Source organism: Saimiri boliviensis, chromosome 4 (assembly GCF_048565385.1).
Source record: "Saimiri boliviensis isolate mSaiBol1 chromosome 4, mSaiBol1.pri, whole genome shotgun sequence".
Lineage (NCBI taxonomy): Eukaryota > Metazoa > Chordata > Mammalia > Primates > Cebidae > Saimiri > Saimiri boliviensis.
Window position 1 is genome coordinate 119,920,316 of NC_133452.1, and position 22,369 is coordinate 119,942,684.

Here is a 22,369-nt window from a genome sequence, read left to right on the forward strand (position 1 = left end):
CCATGCAGTATTTGTGTTTTGTAGCAGAGTTTTTGGTACTAGCTAAGTAAGAAATAAGCAGATAAAGAGAATTTAGTGTTTAATGTCAAACTACTGATAAACGAGTATCCATAATCAAGTGGACTTATGAACTCACCATTTGGTTACATATACATATGTAAACAAATATATATGTGTGTGTGTGTGTGTGTGTGTGTGTGTGTGTGTGCCTGTACATATATTTTAATATGATTTAATACTACTAATATCATAATTTAACCAACAGAAGTTCAGAAACAACTTATTTTACATTAAAATGCAATCTTTAGCATCAACAATTAAGATATAAATATGTGATATCAGAATAAAACCATTAATCAGGATTATAATTAAGAAAAGCTACATTTAACATCAGTTTCTAAGTTTTGAAGTAAATTACAAAGGGTTTTTTTTCTCTAATATGCAAGACCTCAACCTATAAATTAGAACTAAACCCAGAAAGAATTTCATCTATTTCTTGATGCACTGTATAAAATAAATACTAATTCTGCTAATTGTTGAAATTAATCTGGATTTTTGTATAGATTTGCTTTCTCCTAAGAATATAGATGATACAATTGCATTATACCATTTTAGGATATTTATTTTCTGAAGAGGTTCTAACCACTCTCTTAATAAGCATTCTAGTTGTTTCCAATTTTGTTCCTGAGAGGTTTTTCTAAATAACTAACCTATTACATGTTTAATTAAATATGCTGGTCCTCAAACTTTAAGTATGTTCATTAAGAATGTATTATTAAATTTTACACATTTGGTAGTACTAATATATTTCAACCAACTTCTTTATTTTAGGTAACATTTGCTTCTTAACCTTCACTAGTTCCACCAATATTCTTCTTACATTTCTCTTTGACATTACAAATTTTAGCGGATAAGTCGTTGCCTCCTTTCAAATCAAGCAATACTCTCTTTCTACATAGATGAACTTCAAATGACCAATTAAATTAAGAACTCATTCTGGGAAATTGGGTGGAACTCTTATATAGTGTGGGAGGTTAATACTGTGTCCTTGTTGTAAAAATGTCAGAGTTGGAGCACATTGTGTTACAACCCTTATTTTGGTCCACAGCTCAGCATGCAAATCTAGGTTTTACTAATGAATCTTTGCAGGTGATGGGCAAAGGAACATTGGCACTGGGGTAGAAAAGAGACAAATTGATCTTCACTGCTATTATGAAGAAAATAATACCTGCAACTTAAGGAGAATGAATAAAGTGATTCATTTATTCATTCAAAAGTATTTATTCAATACACGTATGCTTATAAATAATGCATGCTTGGCTAGGTGATGCTACATCTTACAAAACATGTAATCATGTAACAATATAGTATGACAAAAATATAATGTTCATATAACTTCAAGCTAAAAGGGACGTGTGTGTGTGTGTGTGTGTGTGTGTGTGTGTGAAAGATAGAGAGAGAGAGAAAGAAAGAGAGAGAGAGAGAGAGTCTCACTCTTGTCCAAGCTGGGGGGCAAGGGCACAATCTAGGCTCATTGCAACCTCTGCCTCCCAGGTTCAAGTGATTCTCATGCCTCAGCCTCTGGAGTACCTGGAATTACATGTGTGTGCCACCATACCCTGCTATTTTTGTATTTTTAATAGAGACAGGGTTTCACTATGTTGGCCAGGCCAGTCTGAGACTCCCGACCTCAAGTGATTCACCTGCCTCAACCTCCCCAAGTGCTGGGATTATAGGTGTGAACCACCATGGCTGACATAAGGGGAACTTTAAACAGCCTTCTAATTTAATTGTTTCTTAGGTAGTTGAACAACAAATACCTGAGCATCTCAATATTTGTTGCAAAGACAGAAAAAAAGGTAAAAGTAGTTTTGTCATTTAGGTATAGTCCATATTGCTTAATTTTCTCAAGCTTCTCCATGTCTCTGTTTGTGTTTTTAGCATTATCTATTAAAATCTTTTACCAGCTTTTGTTGTTATTATTGTTTATGTCTTTGATTTTACTTGCTTAACTCTTACTCTCACTCTCTATATCATAAACTTCTGTGTCTCTTCTCACTGCATTTGTAAAACAGCACATTTTAAACTACTTAGACATTTAAAACAAGTTTTGGGTTTAATACTTTCTTTTTTCTTTTATTAGTAATGCATCATATCTTCTAACATTAGAGAAATGATGACATTATATAGAAAACATTATCTTGTTTATTCTATAGGAACTTTACTAAAAGCTGGCATACATTTGAATAGAAAGTCTAATCCAGCCAGAGAAGTCTATAGTATTTTTTTTCTACTAACTTTAGATACTATTACATGGGTATTGAATGATCAGTGCCTCTTTTTAGCAATCAGATATTTCAATATCTCATATGAATTTTTAACAACTATGGATGCTTGAGTGAATTCACTTAAAAATATAGGAAAGAAAGAAACACAATTTTTAATGAAATGTTATCCAGCAAAAATGATGGCACTCCTATTATGTCTATTAGGCAAGATTAAGTAAGACTGTCAACATATAAAAGTAATAGCCTCAGCAGACTGTGAAAATGGAATGTTAATGAAAGCTTACTCAAATTGTAGAACTAGAAAACTAAGTGCAATTAATTTAACCAAGTTCTTATCCCAAAAGTGAATAGGTTTCTTTGTTTAAAAAACTGTACTTCCTGAAGTTTAAGCCAGTCCTCTTTATTTTGCATATCCAACTGATCATTTTGACTGAACATTACAAGAACATTTATTCTTACACTTTGTAAAAATACTGGCGTTTCTCAGTCCTAAATCTAAATCAGGTATAAAATATATTCTGAGATGCTTCAGCAAATGATAAAAATAGCCTCATATGTTTTCCTTATTGGTCTATTTGGTCTTTGGCAAAATATTATCTTCTATTAATAATTAGCAGAATTTTAACTGTCTTTGGCAAAGTGGACTTTAGAGCATATAAATTATAAATACACAAGGGTGTTTTATGGAGAAGTTTGCAGAAACAAATAGAGAAGTCATATAGGAAGCAAGAGAATACCCAGGAAAATGGAAAACAGAGGCATTGTGCAAATGTGAAGCAAAACTAGTATTAGTGAAAGTCACACACCAAAGATTCATAATTTGAGGGCACATCAGTGAAATCTGATAAAAAGTATGTGTTTCAAAATACAACAAAGATGGTCCTAGCTTAGAGTATCTCACTATGTCATTTTATGTAATTTTTATTATTAGAAATGTAACTTTCAAACATTAATTGATAAAAGCTTAGACCTAATATTTAAAATATTAGTAAAGAAATTAATAAAAAGAGAGGAATACCTGCAGATTTTACAAGACTATGTAATTTATACAATAGCTATTAAAATGTAATAAAATTCTAAACATACTTTTAATAAGTTATTCTCTATTTTGTGTAATTGATTTCCTCAGTAATGTGCATTAAATATATTACACATAATCTATACTCCAGATAAATATAGACTGTCTAGTAAATTTATATTCTATGTAGGCTAAGAACAGCACCAATAAATAGATACCATAATAATAACCAATATTTGTTGATTTTCCCAGATCTGAAATGTACTAACATTATAAATCTTCACAATGACTTTTGGAAGGTAAGTGCTATTATGTTTCTCATTTTTTAGATAAAGAAAGTGAGCTATGTAAAGCTTAAGTGACATTTGCATAACTATTATAGTATTATGTCCTGGTAATAGGATATAATCCCAAACTATTTCATGCAATATCTATGATGTTCTCTCTCTTTCTCTCTGAATTTTTCTCTGTCTCTGTGTCTCTCTCTCACACACACACAAATACACACATTATTCTACACATTGTCTTATGAAAGCATAAAGCAAATACAATTTCAAGATTGTATTGGTCAAGAAACAATTTACTCTTAGAGTTTTCATTGCTTTTTTTCTTTTTAAACTAGAGTTCAATTTTTTTTTATTGCACTTTAGGTTTTGGGGTACATGTGAACATGCACGATTGTATTGAGAAAAATAACATTTATTGTGGACAAACATTAAGAAAAATATTAAGTACTATAAATCCAGTCAGAAATTACAATTTTATTGGTTTATTTCCACTATTTTGGGGGTGAAAATGATGAAAGAATGAGAGAGGATTCAAAGTAGAAAATATTAATTCTGATTTTGTATTGACTAGTAATGTTGCACTTTTATGATTAAAATATCACCTTATTATATGTTATAATCGCATTGCCTCAATATGGTCTAAGATTCTGAAATATATTCAATAATTTCTTTAAAAGTATTCTCAATAAAAAATGTAGTAAGATTTCAAGGGTTAATTCCACTTAAAACTCTTCACTATATTTCATTATAATCTAGGCTGCAAAGGAACTACACATTGGGAAAAAAAAAACATATATATTGATAAATGAATGAGATATATTTTGCAACACAATTTTTGTTATTGGCACATATTTATCCAGATTTTTTTCACAATGTAGTTTTAATACAAAACATATACTTTTTTTTTTTTTTTGAGATGGAGTCTCACTCTGTCACCCAGGCTGGAGCGCAGTGGCACAATATTGTCTCACGGCAACCCCCACTTCCCATGTTCAAGTGATTCTTCTGCCTCAGCCTCCCGAGTGGCTGGGATCTAAGGCTGGCACCACCAAACCTGGCTAATTTTAATATTTTTAGTAGAGACAGTGTTTTTTCCTGTTGGCCAGACTGGTCTCAAACTCCTGACCTCAGGTGATCCTTCCACCTCAGCCTCCCAAAGTGCTGGGATTATAGGTGTGAGCCACTAAATAGACACTTTTGTATCTATTTGTCTAAATGGCCCTAAAATAGACACTTCTGACCACATTTGTACTTATTTTCTTTAATTTATTTCAATGGTTTATTGTTAATTATTATCCTTCTTAGTTAATCATTCCTCCTTGGAATACATTCTATCTTGGATTTCAGTATTTCTTACTTCACTCTTACTCCTCTCCCACATGAACACTCCTCAGTTCCTTTGCTGGGCCTCTCTCTTCTAAAGGATATTCTAGGTCACAGCCCTTCATTTTTCTTTTTTCTCTTCTATATTTTTTTTTCCCAATATTCTATTTGTGGTTTTTATCATGTGAACCCACTCAGGTCTTTGATGACTATTTCATCTCCATACTGTCAAGTATTTCTTATTCTCGTTCTTAACTCTGCTTAAATTCAAGATCAATGAACATACTAATTTATAGAGCAATTTTAATTTCCACTAGGTATACTTTATACTTTTCTAAAATCCCTCGAATTAATGTCTGCAATATGAAAGTATTAATGGCTTCTGACCTCCCCATAAGTACTTTTCTGACCTTCTCTATGTCTATTACTGATTGAACGGATAAACCTAGCAGTGACTCTTAGTAATTCTATTTATCTAACCTCTGTTTATCCAAAATAATTGCAATTTATTGCTTCTATTTCCAAAGTATAATCCTTTACCCCCTCACCTCTACCACCACCCTAGTTCAATATACACTTGCTTCCCCTCCAAACTTTTATAATTACAATCTATCTGATTTCCCTTGCCAACTGGCCCAGGGAGGATGGGAGGAATGCATTTTCAAGGGATTCAGTGAGTATTCACCTGCTTACCCAGGTCTTGATGTCAGTCTAAGAATAAGCCCATGTCCCTCACTCTGTCCTTTGTCTACTTTCCCATTTCATCTGCTCTCAGATGCTCCAGCTTCCTTTCTTTTTCTCTTTCACAGTTTTCCAAAATTCTCTTCACCTTAGTTCTTTGAACTTGTTTCATCTACCAAAAGTACCTTGTGTAAGGAGATTTATAGGACCAGCTGCTTTTCACATTGTGATCTAACTCAAGGCTCTTCTTTTCCAAGACTCCTTTACTACTACTCCAAGCAAACTCTTTTTCTCTCTATTCATTTTCTCAAAATCCCTATTTTCTTTTACTTAAAAAACATTTGTATCACTCTTTTAAAGCAGGCATTTTTAGTTAATGGTGAATCATTATTGGCTATCTCCCCCCACTGTCATCAGATTGACCTATTCATCACTACATTTCCAGAGCTTGGAATAAACAAGCAAAACAATACATTCAGTTCTAAATAAAAGGAATGGAAAATTATTAACTACTACATTGAATTACTTTATTAAGTTTGGAATTGTTTAGCTGCACTAAGTGAATAAGAAATTTGCTCAGAGAAAGTGGATGGCAGAATCTGAAGAAATAGCCATGAGACTGTTTTGTAGGTCATAGTATATTATGAAATAATCATGCTGCCTTTCCAATGTTTTAAAAAAAAAAATTCAAAAGAGTCAACAGAAGGCAATTTTTGTTTGTCTATCAAAATTTTATGCAGAAGCCAAAAAGACATTCCAGATAGATATTAGGAAAACTACAAGGGGCAAAATAATCTGAAACAGGAATAAAGCATGTTTAAGAGGGTTCTTATTTCATCATATACTTTCATTTCCTCCAAGCAACCCCAGGTTCCTGTTTTCCCAATCTGAACTGGATGAATTCCTGAGATTAAATGCTTTTCATTCATTTCCTGATGAGTATCCCTGAAAGATTCCTCTCTGAGTTTTCAGGCTTCAACTGAAGGCAACAAAATTCCAAATATGTCTAAATCTGAATTCCACGGAAATGTCTCCCCTTAATCTCTGACATCATTAAACTAGCATATTTTTTTTTGAATTCTGAAGAACTTGTTTCCAAATATGGCTTCTTCCATATTGTGTAACTAGATCTATCGATACATAAAAACTAAAACATGGTCTCTCATTTTCTAATATGCTGGAAAGTAAACATACTATTTTGCTATGAGTTTTCAATGCACACTCTCTCTTAAGAGAGAGAAAACATTAATATCTTACAGTAAGCATCAACGTATTTTATATACCATAAGTAGCAGTGAAATCTTCATCTCCTGTTGAGTTGAAATTTTATTTGACTATGTCATTTATAAGCTAAATTATTTATAATTATTTAATTAAATTAATTCTTTTCTTACCAACAATTTATTTCCCTATAACACAGATATAAGAAAAAAAACCTTTATTTTAGTTCAAAATCCTTAACAGATACACGTTGAGTCAAGTTTTCAAATATGTGACTTGCAGCCTTGGAAATGCTGAGTTCCATAACCAAACATGAGCGATAACTTGCCAATGTAAAAAATGCAAGTTGTTCAAACTGTACCCTCAGTTATGAGGGTTTTCCCTTGATAATTCTTTCAGATATTAAACCACATTGTTACAATGTCAAGAGATGGTTCTACAAGAACTTGCTTTGAGAAAAAGAAAAGAAAAAAGAAAAATAGAAAATAATGAAAGAGACAAAAGTATGCAACTCAAGGATAAGGAAAACAAGAATATACATCAGGTACAACAAAACCTGTTAATAACTGTTATTATATTTGTTAATTCATAATTTACAATCATACAATAAATATCTTCTAGCAATTCAGTATGTTTCAAATCTGTAGAACACAATAGTAAAATAAATACATTAAACTGAGAGTCTTTTATCAATAGTAACTCTATCTTACTATATTTGGAATCAGGATTTTATCACCCTATTGGCATTTAAACTATCCAAGTAAACTTAGAAATAATTCATCATCTGCAAAACATTCCCCAAAAGAACCTAGTACTTGTAACAATTCACAGATGATTATTTTTAAGTTTAAATTACTCAGGATAGGGTCAAAATATATACCAACTTCAGTTTAAATTTGTATTTATTGTATAACTCAAGAATTTTACTTATCTTCTTATCCCTATCTGGAAAACTCCTTATGAAGAAGCACTTACTCAAACTGTGTGATCTTTTATAGAATTTCCCTGGATTAGCTGGAGTAATTATATGTTGCTGCTCAAGATAAAAACCTATTTTAGTGGGTTAGCACAATTAATATCAGAATTTATGTCAGGATGTAGTCCTCTTCCATGTGCCTTTTCAGAATTAAGGCTTCTTTTAACTTGTGACATTTATAATTTCAATACTCAAGTTGTCTATATTTATTTTGCATCAAATAATGGAAGGGGAGGGCAAGTGGCACTATCTCTTCTTCTCACATTCCATCATCTACAATTCAACCACATGGTGACTAATTGAAGAGGAGGGAGACAAATGAGGAATAACTTTTATTTCCAGGAAGAATATAAAACAATCAGTAAAGAGATAGTCTCTTTCTGATAATCAAAGTTCCATTCCATATTTGATACAAATACAATATATTTAGCCTCTCCTAAAAGGAGGGCAACCCCAAGTCACATGTAATCATCAAATCTATCAGTGTCACATCCTTGCTGTTCCATATTAGGAGCTATACACATTTTCTTTATTTCTGCTCAGTTTTTCTGTTGATCATGATAGAAAAAGTCACATGAATTTTATTTTCCTACCATCCTCAATTTAAGGTGAAAGTGTACTTGATATATTTTGGTTGATAATGAAGAAATAGTGTTGAATTCAATTGCATTTAATTTTAGTTTGTCCTCAGATCTGTTGTTAACCAACATGGAGAATCTGAACTTAATCTAAAAGCCAGCTTCTGCACACAATAAGTATATAATATAATTTCAGAAATAATTTTTATAATAGCCGTTGCTACTTGCCCTTTATTTTAAAAAATTAAAAAAATAGATAAACATGGAAAGCAGAGACTCTTCTCAATTTAACTACTTTGTTGTATAGAAAATCTAAATTTAACTGAGAAATTTATATTGCTAAGGCAGAGAAAACTTATGTTGCTTTTGTATTTAACATTTCCCCAAGTATACAATTTATTTGTTCCCTGGAAACATTATGACAGGGAAAATGTTAACTACAAAAGAGATACAACAAGATATAGTGGAAAGGCTCACAGAATATTATTGCATTAATGTATGGTTTGTTTTAAAGTCATTCTTTAAAGAGAAAGAAAAACAAAAAATTTTAAACAGAGTGGGATTGGCCGTTTTCTTTCCTTGCTGTCTTTGGCATGTGTCTTTTCCAGGACAGCCCGTTCTTTTGAAACAGCATCATTTTTTACTTTTCCTTGAAATGATCAGGATTTCTTTTCTTTCGGTCTCATATTTGTGCTTATTTCCCTGTAGTACTTAAGGGAATTTAAATGAAAACATTATAATAATTTTCTCCCTTCAAAATCCATTTTCAATAGATTCAGTATTCATTAAAATGTGATACAAAAATGCCAAATGATATTTCTGCCTATTCTTTCTCTAATTTACGTGAAATGCTCTTTTCTTTAAAAAAAAAAATGCTTTATTCACCCAAGCCAACATTTTCAGACATAAGAACCATCAAGAAATAAACTGAAGATCATATTTTGTTCAACTGCAACAACCAATTTCTAGTTTATTTGTTTTAAATATAATTACTCCCTTTTTCACACTAAATTTTTAAAGAATGTTTCTGAATCATCTGGGACTTTTAGGTAATAATTGCAAAGAATAGTTTATTTGTCTTAAAACCTGAAAATAAGATCATTTAACTTTTATCTTAATGAAGCAGCAGATTATTTGAGTGACAGAAAATACCATTCTAACTATATTCCAGAGACTTATTCCACCTTTTGTGAAGGATATATGACAAGGAACTCCCAGGATCAAAGTGACAGAAAAAATAGTTTCAATAAATTCATGTCTTTCTCTGGCAAAATTCACCCATATAAGAAACCTGTACATGCACCCCTTAAACCTAAAATAAAATTTGGAAAATAATTGTCTTCCTCTGAAATTTAAACATAGTACCTTAAGATTTATGGATTACTAAAAAACCATACTTTCTCTTATGACTAATAGGGGCTATATATTGATTCTCTCTGCAGGTAAAATTAAAAAAAAAAATGGTTAGCTATAAATAATCCTATGAAGGAGCCTACAATAGGTGAGGAGAGACAGGCATATTAATAGACAAATTATTATGAACTTTATGAAATAAAGGAAAACTTGACATACTAAAGAGAGGAGAAAAGATGAAAAGTTACCCTTGAGATTCCTCTGGAAAGATACATTGTTTTAATTTTTTTTTTAATTTTTAATTGGTGAGTAATAATTATATGTATTTATGGGGTACAATAAGATATTTTTATATATGTTGGCAATGCAGAATAATTAAATCAGGATAATTAAGAAATCCATCACCCCACATACTTTTATTTTCTGTGTAAGACGTTTACTTTTTACCATTTTGAAACATACAATGCATTATTATTTATTATACTCACCATTCTGTACTATAGATTACTAAACCTAACTTGTTCTGTTTATCTGAAAATTTGTACTATTCAATCAAAATCCTGCTTTTCCCCGTTCACTCCACCCCTACAGCCTGACACAAACACATTCTGTACTTTACTTTTCTAAGCTGAAACTTTTAGTCACATACCAGTCAGATTATGCATTATTAGCTTTCGTGCTTGGCTTGTTTCACTTAGCATAATGTCCTCCAGGTTGATTCATGTTATCTTAAATAACAGGATTTTCCCCCAGTTTCAAAGCTGAATAGTATTGCATTTTATATATATACACATGTTTTCTTTCTTTCTTTCTTTTTTTTTTTTTTTTTTTTTGAGACAGAGTTTTGCTCTGTCACCAGGCGCCAGGCTGCACAGTGGCGTGATATCAGCTTACTGCAACTTCCACCTCCCAGTTTCAAGCAATTATCCTGCCTCAGCCTCCTGAGTAGCTGGACTACAGGAACGTGCCACCACACCCAGCTAATTTTTGTATTTTTAGTAGAGACAGGGTTTCACCATGTTGGCCAGGATGGTCTCGATCTCTTGACTTCACGATCTGCCCACCTTGGCCTCCCAAAGTGCTGAGATTACAGGCATGAGCCACTGCACCTGGATCACATTTTCTATATTCATTTGTCTAATGATGTCCACCTAGGTTGCTTCTAAGTTTAGCTACTGTGAATGACTAATGCAAAGGCAGTGAAAATAGGAGTGCAAATATCTCTTCAGCATATAGATTTTAATTCCACTTCTAATTATATACCCCGAAGTGAGATTGTGAGATTGTATAATAATTTTATTTCTAATATTCTAAGAAACATCTATACTGTTTTCCTAAATTGCTTTACTAATTTATATTCCCTCCAATAGAACACAATGCTCCCTTTTTCTAGACCCTTGCCAACACTTGTTACCATTTACCTTTTTAATAATAGCTATTCTAACAAGTGTGAAGTGATATCTCATTGTGGTTTTAATTTGCATTTCCCTAATGATTAGTGATAATGAGTACTTTTTCATATATCTGTTGGTCACTTGTATGCCTCCTTTTGAAAAGTGTCTGTTTAGATCTTTTGCCCCCTTTTAATTCAGTTATTTGTTGTTGTTGTTGTTGTTGTTTTTTACCATTTAGTTTTTTATATATCTTAGATAATAGCCCCTTATCAAATGTGTAATTTCCAAATATCTTCTTCCAATATATGGGTTGTCTCTTAACTCTGTTAATTGTTTCCATTGCAGTATAAAAGTTTTTAGTTTGATGCAATATCATTTGTTTATTTTTGCTTTTGTGCTTTTGGGGTGATAGCTAGGAAATCTTATAGATGACAACAGATGGAAAGGTATCCCATATACATGAATTGGAAGAATTAATGTTATTACAATATCAGTAACAGCAAACTTGATCTGCAGATTCAATGCAATCCCTATCAATTTCCAATGTCATTGTTAATGGAAATAGAAAAAAACTATACTAAAACTTGTTTGGCAACATAAAATCTTCAAATAACCAAAGCAATCTTAAGTAAAAAACAAAGCTGAAGGAATCATACTACTTGGCTTCAAAGCTATTATAAAGCTGTAATAATCAAAATGGCATGGTACTGGCATGACAACAGACACGTTGACCAATGGAACATGACAGAAAGTTGAGAATAAACCCATGCATTTACGGTCATTGATTTTCAAGAATGATACCAACACACAAAAGAGAAAGGATAATCTAATCAATACAAAGTGTTGGGAAAACTGGATATCCAGATGCAGAAGAATAAAATTGAACTCTTATCTCATGCTATTAACAAAAATCAATGCAAAATAAATTGAAGGCCTAAACCTAATACTTGAAATTAAAACCTTAATAGAAGAAAACTTAGAAGAAATGCTCTGTGATGTTGGTTTGAGCAAGGTGAGTATATTTTTACTTAATTTGATTAGAGGTAAAAACCAAGAACAGAACATCCTATGTATATATAAGATGGTGCGTACCTCAGTGTGCAGACTGTGAGAAGATGTGTGAAAAAAATTCATGGATTGTTAGGCTAGTATCTTTGTTGTGCCCCTCTCCCTGCTAGGTCTTAATTGTATAAATGTTAATTCTTGCTATATTCTTCCACATATACTAGTCCTAGAGTATGGTTATTAAACTCATTTCTTCATATATACATTCATACTCCTCTAAATTAGAGATTATCACTGTTTTCTCTCGTTGCTTTAAGCTATATTTGACTCTAGTTTAACAGCTATATTTTCTTTAATATTTTAAAGTATACTGTGCTCTTTTTCTTAACATTTTTAGTAGACTTTAAGGGATGATACTTAATTTATATGCCATAACAAAATATTAAATACATAGCAATGTTTTAATAGATTTGATTAACTTTAATAATTTAGATGTTCTTGCTGGACTTTTGGCTTTCTGATTCTAGAATAGTGGTAATGGGATAATAAGTTGGGTGCAGTTAGAAACTGCGTTCATTTGATTGCTATTGTAACAAATTACAACAAATTTGGCAGCTTAAAACAATATAAACTTATAGTCTTACTGGTTTGGAAGTTAGAAATCTGACACCATCTCACTGAACTAAAATCAAATACCATCTCATGCCAGTCAGAATGGCGATCATTAAAAAATCTGGAGACAACAGATGCTGGAGAGGATGTGGAGAAATAGGAACACTTTTACACTGTTGGTGGGAGTGTAAATTAGTTCAACCATTTTGGAAGACAGTGTGGCAATGCCTCAAAGACCTAGAAATAGAAATTCCATTTTACCCAGCAATCTCATTACGGGTTATATATCCAAAGTATTATAAGTCGTTCTATTATAAGGACACATGCACATGAATGTTCATTGCAGCACTATTTACAATAGCAAAGACCTGGAACCAGCCCATCGATAATAGACTGGACAGGGAAAATGTGGCACATATACACACCATGGAATACTATGCAACTCTAAAAAAATGATGAGTTTGTGTCCTTTGTAGAGACATGGATCAACCTGGAAATCATCATTCTCAGCAAATTGACACAAGAACAGAAAATCTAACACTGCATATTCTCACTCATAGGCAGGTGTTGAACAATGAGAACACAAGCATCACACATTGGGGTCTGTTGCGGGGAACTAGGGGAGGGACAGCGGGGATTGGGGATTTGAGGAGGGATAACATGGGGAGAAATGCCAGATATAGGTGATGGGGATGAAGGTAGCAAACCACATTGCCATGTATGTATGTACCTATGCAACAATCTTGCATATTCTTCACATGTATCCCCAAACCTAAAATGCAATAAAATTTATATTTTTAAAAAATCAAGGTGTTGGGTAAGGTTGTATTCTCTCCTAGAACCTTTAGGAAAGAGTACATCTTCTTGCCTTTTTTAGTTTCTAGAGGGCACTTATTATCTCTGTCTCATTACCTATTTTCTCCATTTTCAAAGCCAGCAAGTGCGTGTGAAGTTTTTCTCAAATCACACGACTCTGATCTTGCTTCCCATGCCACCTCTCCTTTAAATCTTCGGCTTCCTTCTTCTACTTTTAAAGACACTTGTGCTAATATTGTACTCCTTTAAATAAGAAAGAAAGACTCTATAACATAAGGTCAGCTGATTAGTAATCTTAATTAGGTCTGCAAACTTAATTTAACTTTGCCATATAACCTCACATATTCACAGGTTCAAGGGAATAATAGTATGCAGATTCCTAAAATACGACATTTTAGAGAGTTTTTAAATTTCAGGATCAATACCATTCAATATTGGACTCTCTTCCCCCTAGAGGTATTTCTAAGATAGTCAGTATGGTTAAAGATTAAATAAAGAGAATAATAAATACATAAAAATACATTCATCATATATGATTTCTGATTATTTTTCCTTTTGTTTAGAATATACATATTATAAATTTTTAAAGGCTTAAAGGTTTTATTTTTCATTTGTTTCTGTTGGTTTATTTCTGATAATAAAACCACTCAAATTTGAGAAACATACTAACAGACTTACTTTAATCCCAAAACTAATTTCAAGATGTTTTAATGATTATTTCAATTCCTCTAACTCCTATGAATCTATTCACCTAGTTGAGTCATCTTTTTTCATCTTATTTGAATACATGTACAGAATAATACAATTTTGTTCTTAATATAGTTGTTAATTTTTTGTATAATCAAGGTTTAAGTTTTTATAATCTACCTTCTGCCCGAAAAAATATTTCCAGGAAATCTAACATGATTGATTTGCCAAACTTGGTGATTTACATAAACTATCTGCTTAGGGACAAAATAGTTTCTTGGGAAAAGCTTATCAAAATCAAATTACAACAATTTAAAGTATACTTGGAAATTTGGTTTATTCATTGTAGGTCCTTTGGTATAAAACAAATAATGCATAAAAATATTTTGGAAAATTTTGAGATTATAGAAATTATGAGAAATAGTAAAGAATATTCTCCCTCTCCCTAAAAGAAGCAATCTATGAGTATAGTCTGGACCTCGAAGAATTAGTCATTAGCAGTAGGAGCAGGGTTACCAAAAAGCTGAAGAATGTAGTCAGGATGAAGAAAAATTATCTCAGAAGGATGGTTTGAGATGCAAGAAGTCAGATTACATATACTGGCAAATATGTATACAAAGGAGAAATAAAATGATAAGACCTAATTTGTTGAATTGGAGAAGTCAATAAGTAAAATATTCACAAGAATAGCACATATATTAGAAAGTAGGGGATTTAAAGTGTTTAAAGTCTTTGCATATGGGGAATGAAAAACATATTATTATGAGCTCAATGTTCTCCAAATATTCTTAATATTAATGCTACATAAAAAAAATTGAGTTCCATTTATTTTGAAGAACTTAACATAATTATTATAAAATTTAAATGCAAAATAATATCCATAAATAACAAAGTCTACCAGAACAAAAAGAAGAGAAAAACAGACACAGAGTAACCTAGTTTTATATGTAGCTTCAGAAGAGAAATTCCTCAGAGTAGATAAGAGATTTTTGAAGAGGAAAAATTTAAAGGACATGTCCTATCTGATGTGAAGGCATATAACTGAGCTATTTTCATTAGAGTGTTCTTGGCAACATAATAGAAAAATTAAGATAATATTATAGAAAGCCTAGAAATAGGCCCATGCTTATATAGGTACTTGATATGTAACTAAAGTGATATCGAAGACTTCTTGATGAACTAAAGGAACTGTTCAATAAATGAGCTCTGAAATACTAATTCTCTATTTAGGTAAAAGAAGTCTTAAAGTGGGAGCTCATGCCTGTAATCCCTGAACTTTCAAAAGTCGAAGCAGGTGGCTTGCCTGAGCTCAGCAGTTTGAGACCAGCCTTGGCAACATGGTGAAACCAGTCACTACCAAAAATACAGATATTAGCCCAGCACAGTGGACTAAACCTGTGAGTCCAGCTACTCGGGAGACTGAGGCATGAGAATTGAGTGAGCCTGCAGGGAGGAGGTTGAAGTGAGCTGAGATCGCACCACTTGCACTCCAACCTGGGAGACAGAGAAAGATCCCGTTTCAAAACAAAAATAAATAAATAAATATTTAAACCAAATATTTTATTTAATAAAATAAATCTGACGAAAGTTATGAAATTCAAAACATAAATATCTTCAGTGGTTCTCTTAAAGTACCTGAAAAAGTAAACCTCAGGATATTTTGTTTAAAACTGCATATGGTTTATATACAGAAAAACAACATGTATAAACAAGTTTTAGCTTCTAAAATCAAAAATAAAAATACATTATTTGAGAACATAAGTAATCTTTAATATATCAAGATTTTTATTCTTTCATTTCTAGTTTGATAACATTTTAAAATTTTTATTTTATTTTATTTATTCTTTTTTTTTTGAGACGGAGTTTCGCTCTTGTTACCCAGGCTGGAGTGCAATGGCGTGATCTCGGCTCACCGCAACCTCCCGCTCCTGGGTTCAGGCAATTCTCCTGCCTCAGCCTCCTGAGTAGCTGGGATTACAGGCACGCGCTACCATGCCCAGCTGATTTTTTGTACTTTTAGTAGAGACGGGGTTTTACCATGTTGACCAGGATGGTCTCGATCTCTTGACCTCGTGATCCACTCACCTCGGCCTCCCAAAGTGCTGGGATTACAGGCTTGAGCCACCGCACCCGGCCGGCGGACATATTTTTTTTTTTTTTTTTTTTTACAATTTCTTCTTATTGTGCTACCTCTGAGTATTGTCCAGGGTAGGAACAATTTAGGATGTCTCTTATCAAAAGCATGTAACTCACATATGACTCTTTCCACATATATTCAATGAAGTAGTCTCAGACCCCATAGCACATAGGTTTTGGATGACATATTATTCTTGCAGAATTCAATACACAATGCAGAAAGTAATAATTTTTTGCCATCTTTCACTTAAACCAGATGCATTTTATTAAAGGCATTTGATGAAAAATATGTCCAATCTCCCCATAAATGTAAGTGAAGAAAATATTCTAATATTAGATTTGTTCATTTCTCATTGCCATTTGCTCAATAATTATATTTACATACACACCTATATACACATACGTATAACACATATACACATGTATACACATATAATACATATCTGTATATATTTGTATTTCACGTATGTCTATCTATAAAATGAGAAAATAGAAAATGTCAGATATGGTTATTCAGTCAATAAACTTTTAGCATTTTTATACTTATCTATTAAAACTTTTTTTTATAATGGAGCATCTTTATTTATCTATAATAATTGTTTTTACCAGAAATATTTTTCTGATATTAATATAAACATACCAGTTTTCTGGTCATTAGTATTGTACATTTTACTTTGTTTTGTATTTACAAACACTGTCTTTATATTTTATATGCATATGGAATAAAAATGATTTTTAAGTTTGCTTTGTATATGTTTTAAAATATAATCTAATGATTTTTTGTCTTTTGATTATAAAGTTTAATCCCCTTACATTGAATGTGACTTCCGATGTAGTTAGATTTATTTTAGCCATCTTATATAGGCAGGGTCTTCATATATTTTCTATTTTTTTTTTCACTTTTATGCATTCTTGTTTTCCTTTGATGTGTTTTCAATTTATTTCTCCTCTATCATACTCCTCTAATGTCCTGTTGTTGAGATGGAAAATGCTAGTCAACAATCTACTCACAAGTTATCGTTTTGTTCTTTAAAATGTTTAAATAAAACTGTCCGGCTTTTAAAGATCTTTTGTTTGTATTTAATGTTCTATACTTTCAGTAAGATGTGTTTGGTTACTTTTATTTTTTAATTTAATCTTTTTTTAGATTGCAATTATTGATTTTCCATATCATTTATGGGCAAGTCATTACAATTTCTCCTTATTCCATTCCTTCTTCTGATTTGATGTACATCAAAGATGCCACACTCTGTCCTATCTTCTACCCTTGCTTGTATTTTTTCCCCATGTCTTATCAGAGATTACTTCACACACCGCATGTGATGAGCGCCCTACATTGCTGCAGTTCAGTGGCTGTATGACCATAGGCAGCACTGCCTGATTCCTTGCTGAGCTTTGAATAATCCAATTATATTTGTTAAAAATTCATTAACACTTTCTTCCATTGTTTAAATATTTTCCTTGATGCTTTCAGTAATTATGTTTTTAATATTTGGATAATCTCTTGAATAATTTCTTGGATCAGCTTGCTTAGTATTACCCCTCTTGCTTCTTACACATACATACATGTTTTTTTTAGATGGAGTCTCACTCAGTTGCCCAGGCTAGACTGCAGTGGCACGATCTTTGCTCACTACAAACCCTGCCTCTTGGGTTCAAAAAATTTGCTTGCCCCCCAGCTTCCCCAGTAGCTGGGATTACAGGTGTGCATCACTATGCTGAGCTGATTTTTGTATATTTAGTAGAGATGGGGTTTCACCATGTTGGCCAAGCTGGTCTTGAACACCTGAGCTGAGGTGATCCGTTCACCTTGGCATCCCAAACTGCTGGGATTATAGGCATGAGCCACTGCACCCAGCCACTTCTTACACATATTTTGATTCTGTCTTTTGCTTTTTAAATACATTTAACCTATTGACTTTATAGTCAGTATTTGATAATTTCATTATGTGGACCTTGGTTAGTCTCATTCTATTACTGATCTGCTTCATGTTACTAACAGTGCTATGCTTTCTCTGAATCTGGTCATTCTTGACTGTGAGCTATTATTCTTATATTTGGGAATAAGCACTGGTTTCATGGTAATTTTCATTTGTAATCATTTATGTTGTGCTTCACCAGGCTCCTCCAACACAGCAACACATTCATTATACTCTTAAAAAATTTTCCCAGGCCAAATTGTGTGAATTTGAGCTGCAAAACTGCATGAGGTCTAGTTTGTGCTTTTAATTTCTCAAGGGATAATGTCTTTTTCTCTCTACAGAACCAAATTAAAATCAGGTACTTTTAAAAATTTTTACCTCCTCAGGAGTAAGTTTATTTCTAGTTCACCTTTTAACAAAGAATAGAAATAATTTTAAGTAGTGTCCTATTTAACAACTTAGAGTGAAATCCCTGTGTTTTTCTCTTGTCCTTTGAATCACAAGTGACAGATAAAACAGAAACTGAATTCACCAGGATTTTTAAACTGCTCTGAAGCAAATGAACTTGAGTGCTTTCTTACCTCTCAGGATTAGCAATTTTACTTTACATTTAGTTTCTGAGGGTCCTTAGTTTTTGCCAGCTCATCGATGCATACATAATTTTATCCAGTATGTTTAGTTGTCTGCATGTGAATTTAAATAGTATTTCAGATCTCTAGATTTGCATAATGCTAGACACACAAATATACTGATAGCTTATACTGGTGATAGCAAACTTTTTTTTTTTTTTTGAGACAGAGTTTCACTTTTGTTACCCAGGCTGGAGTGCAATGGTGCGATCTCGGCTCACTGCAACCTCCGCCTCCTGGGTTCAAGCAATTCTCCTGCCTCAGCCTCCTGAGTAGCTGGAATTACAGGCCTGTGCCACCATGCCCAGCTAATTTTTTGTATTTTTAGTAGAGATGGGGTTTCACCATGTTGACCAGGATGGTCTCGATCTCTTGACCTTGTGATCCACCTGCCTCAGCCTCCCAAAGTGCTGGAATTACAGGCGTGAGCCACTGTGCCCAGCCTATGACAGCAAACTTTTGTATTATTATGAACCTTTTACAGTCACATTCCTTATTTTTCTCCATTGGCATACATCATCATTTTTAATAGTACCCCCAACATAAAAGTAAAGGTGTAAGTCTGAAGAATTTTAGTGCTTATAACAAGAATATAGAAATGATTGTGTATATAAAAAGCCCACAAATATTTGCATTGTGTACTACTTAAGGAGAAATAAAATAAGCCAAGAACCACTAAAGTTATCATTGCTATCCCAGGATCCTTTCTTTTCATTGATTTGCTTTCATTAACCTGAATGTTGATAATTTTTCCTGCTGTGGTTACTCTAATTATTTGTAAGTAAACTAAAATAGCATTCATAATAACAGCTTGCTTAAAAATATGCAACTAGCTTTTTTGTGTGTCAACAGAACTGATTTGTCACATTACAATTCATTCAGTGATTGAAATAAAAATATTAATACTGGTGTATATTTATATTCTCTTCTCAGAGGTGTTTGAAACAGAGCAACTCCATCTTGAATAGGGGCAGAGTGAAATAAGGCTGACACCTACTGGCCTGTATTTCCAGGATGCATCCTAGTCACAGCATAAGACAGGAGGTCACTACAGGATGCAGGTCAGAAACAGGTTGTAGTAAAGAAGCTGGCCAAAACCCACCAAAACCAAGATGGCCACAGTGGTGACCTCTGGTCATCCTCACTGCTCATTATATGCTAACTATAATGCATTAGCATGCTAAGAGGAACTCCCACCAGTGCCATGACAGTTACCAATGCCATGGCAATGTCAAAAAGTTACCCTATATGCTCGAAAAAGTAAAGGAACCTGCATTTCCAGGATTTGCCCACCCCTTTTGCAAAAACCTCATGAATAATCCACCCCTTGTTTAGCATATAATCAAGAAGTAACAATAAGTATGCTTAGTTGAGCAGTCCATACCATCGCTTTGCCTATGGAGTAGCCATTCTTTTATTCCTTTACTTTCTTAATAAACTTGCTTTCACTTTATGAACTGTCCCTGAATTCTTTCTTGCGCAAGATCCATGAACCCAATCCACTCTTGGGATCTGGATTAGGGCCTCTTTCTGATAACACTCTCATATGCATGTGGAAACATAACAGGAACGCATATCTAATATTACTGAATAGAGAAAACAAATAGCACACAAATTACAAAATATGCTAAGCTAGTCAAGCCAGGGGTCAAGTATTTGCACGAATTTTAGTTGTCTATCTGGTCTTATTAAGAATTAACTTTTGACAACCACAAAGCTTAAGGCTATTCGGAGTTATTATTCAAACATTTCACCTTGCTCAAAAATCAATCTTAAATAGACCTAGGCATTTTAATATTCATTAGAAGGGGTCTGTTTTGAAGTTTACGTGTAGTTTCCTTTTGCCTAAACCACATTTTATGAATTATCCCTTTTGTTAAATTTTGTTTAAATTTATCTAATATGTAGTCTTCATTCTATTTTGAGATGCATGCATAAGGAATGCATGAGTAGAGCTATACTGATGTCCATGGATAAAAAAGAAGTGGTAGCATAAATATTTTTTGTTTCTTTCTTTTTTCTGCCTTTTTTTTTTTAAAAAAAAGATACATATACTTGATATCTTTTTGACTAATGAGAAGGCAAGGAAAAAAGAAACTAGAGAACCTTTGAGACTAAGAGTTTCAGAGAATGGCCAATTGAGTTTGTTTTATAACATGAGTAAAAACATATACAGAAAAACACATATGTCATTCAACATACACACAGTGTTTCAAACAATAAGTACAAAATATTTGAAGACATCAAGAAAAAAAATATATGACTCTTCCAGTGCAACAAAAACAAAAAAAAAACTCAATTATGGTTTTACACTGTGGCTAATCTCTTCATGAAGCAGAAAGAACAAGGAGGAAAGAAAAGTTATAGCTTAGAAATCACAAGTTCTGACAAGCCAAGATAAAAATGAAAAGGGCAATTAATTATAAGAAGGCTTGTGAAATGACAGTTCTTTTAAAAAAAAAATCAAATTCCAGTTGTAGACGTAACAAAAAAAAAATATTGAGCTTTGATTACATTCCAACCTCTAGGTAGCCGTATTACAAAAGATTTTCTTGTATACACTTTGTAGATATTCTCTGCCTTGAAGCACTCCATCTTATTTTATTGTATTTTATTTTTCTGTCAAGGTTCTCTTTTCCTATTCTTCAGGCTGAGAGCTCTCCAAAAGAATGTGACTTGATAATTTCTGTACACCTATGTTAAAAAAAGTATAGGAGGGCCAGGCTTACATAATGTGCATGGTTGTATGCCTGAGCTCCAAACCTGCTGAGTCATGCTGCACCAGAAGTCTGCTTCACCCTAGTCCTGACTAAAGAGAATCCATTTCCCTTATACTCCACTCCTTAGGCCAAGGGCATCTTCTGGGCAGGGACATGTGCCCACAGGGTGAAGTCCTGAATCCATAACCCACAACGACAACACAGAGAGAAACAACAGCTCACTACTAGGATCCCAGTTATGCTACTTATGACTATTAGGGCCCAGAGTAGGCAGGAGCCTATAGATGCCCACCATCTCTGTTGGTGGTCATCAGTAAGGCTCTCAACCACTTTAATGTCCTGGGAAAACCCAAGCAGAGCTTCTGTCACGTTATGATGATTGTTAGGGATAAAGGTACAACATTGTGTTTCTAAAAGGGCACAGGTGCCTTCTTGGGCAGCTGTTATTATGTCTAAGGTCATTTGGTTTTGCATTACCAGCTTTTTGATCTGATCAGCCTCATTTGTTAACAGGAGGAGGCCTACTCAGGTGTAATTAAGAGCGTGAGTGGTGTGCTCTGCAAAAGCAGTAACGTGCTTCTACAGTTACAGCACCTGCTCCAAGGATAGTCATTGCCAAGGGGTATAACAATCAGAGGGTTTGTTACACTAACAAAAACTGAGAGCATAACACCACCCAGTTACACGGGTATCTGGGCAGTGTGGAGAGAACAGTGGCAGGTA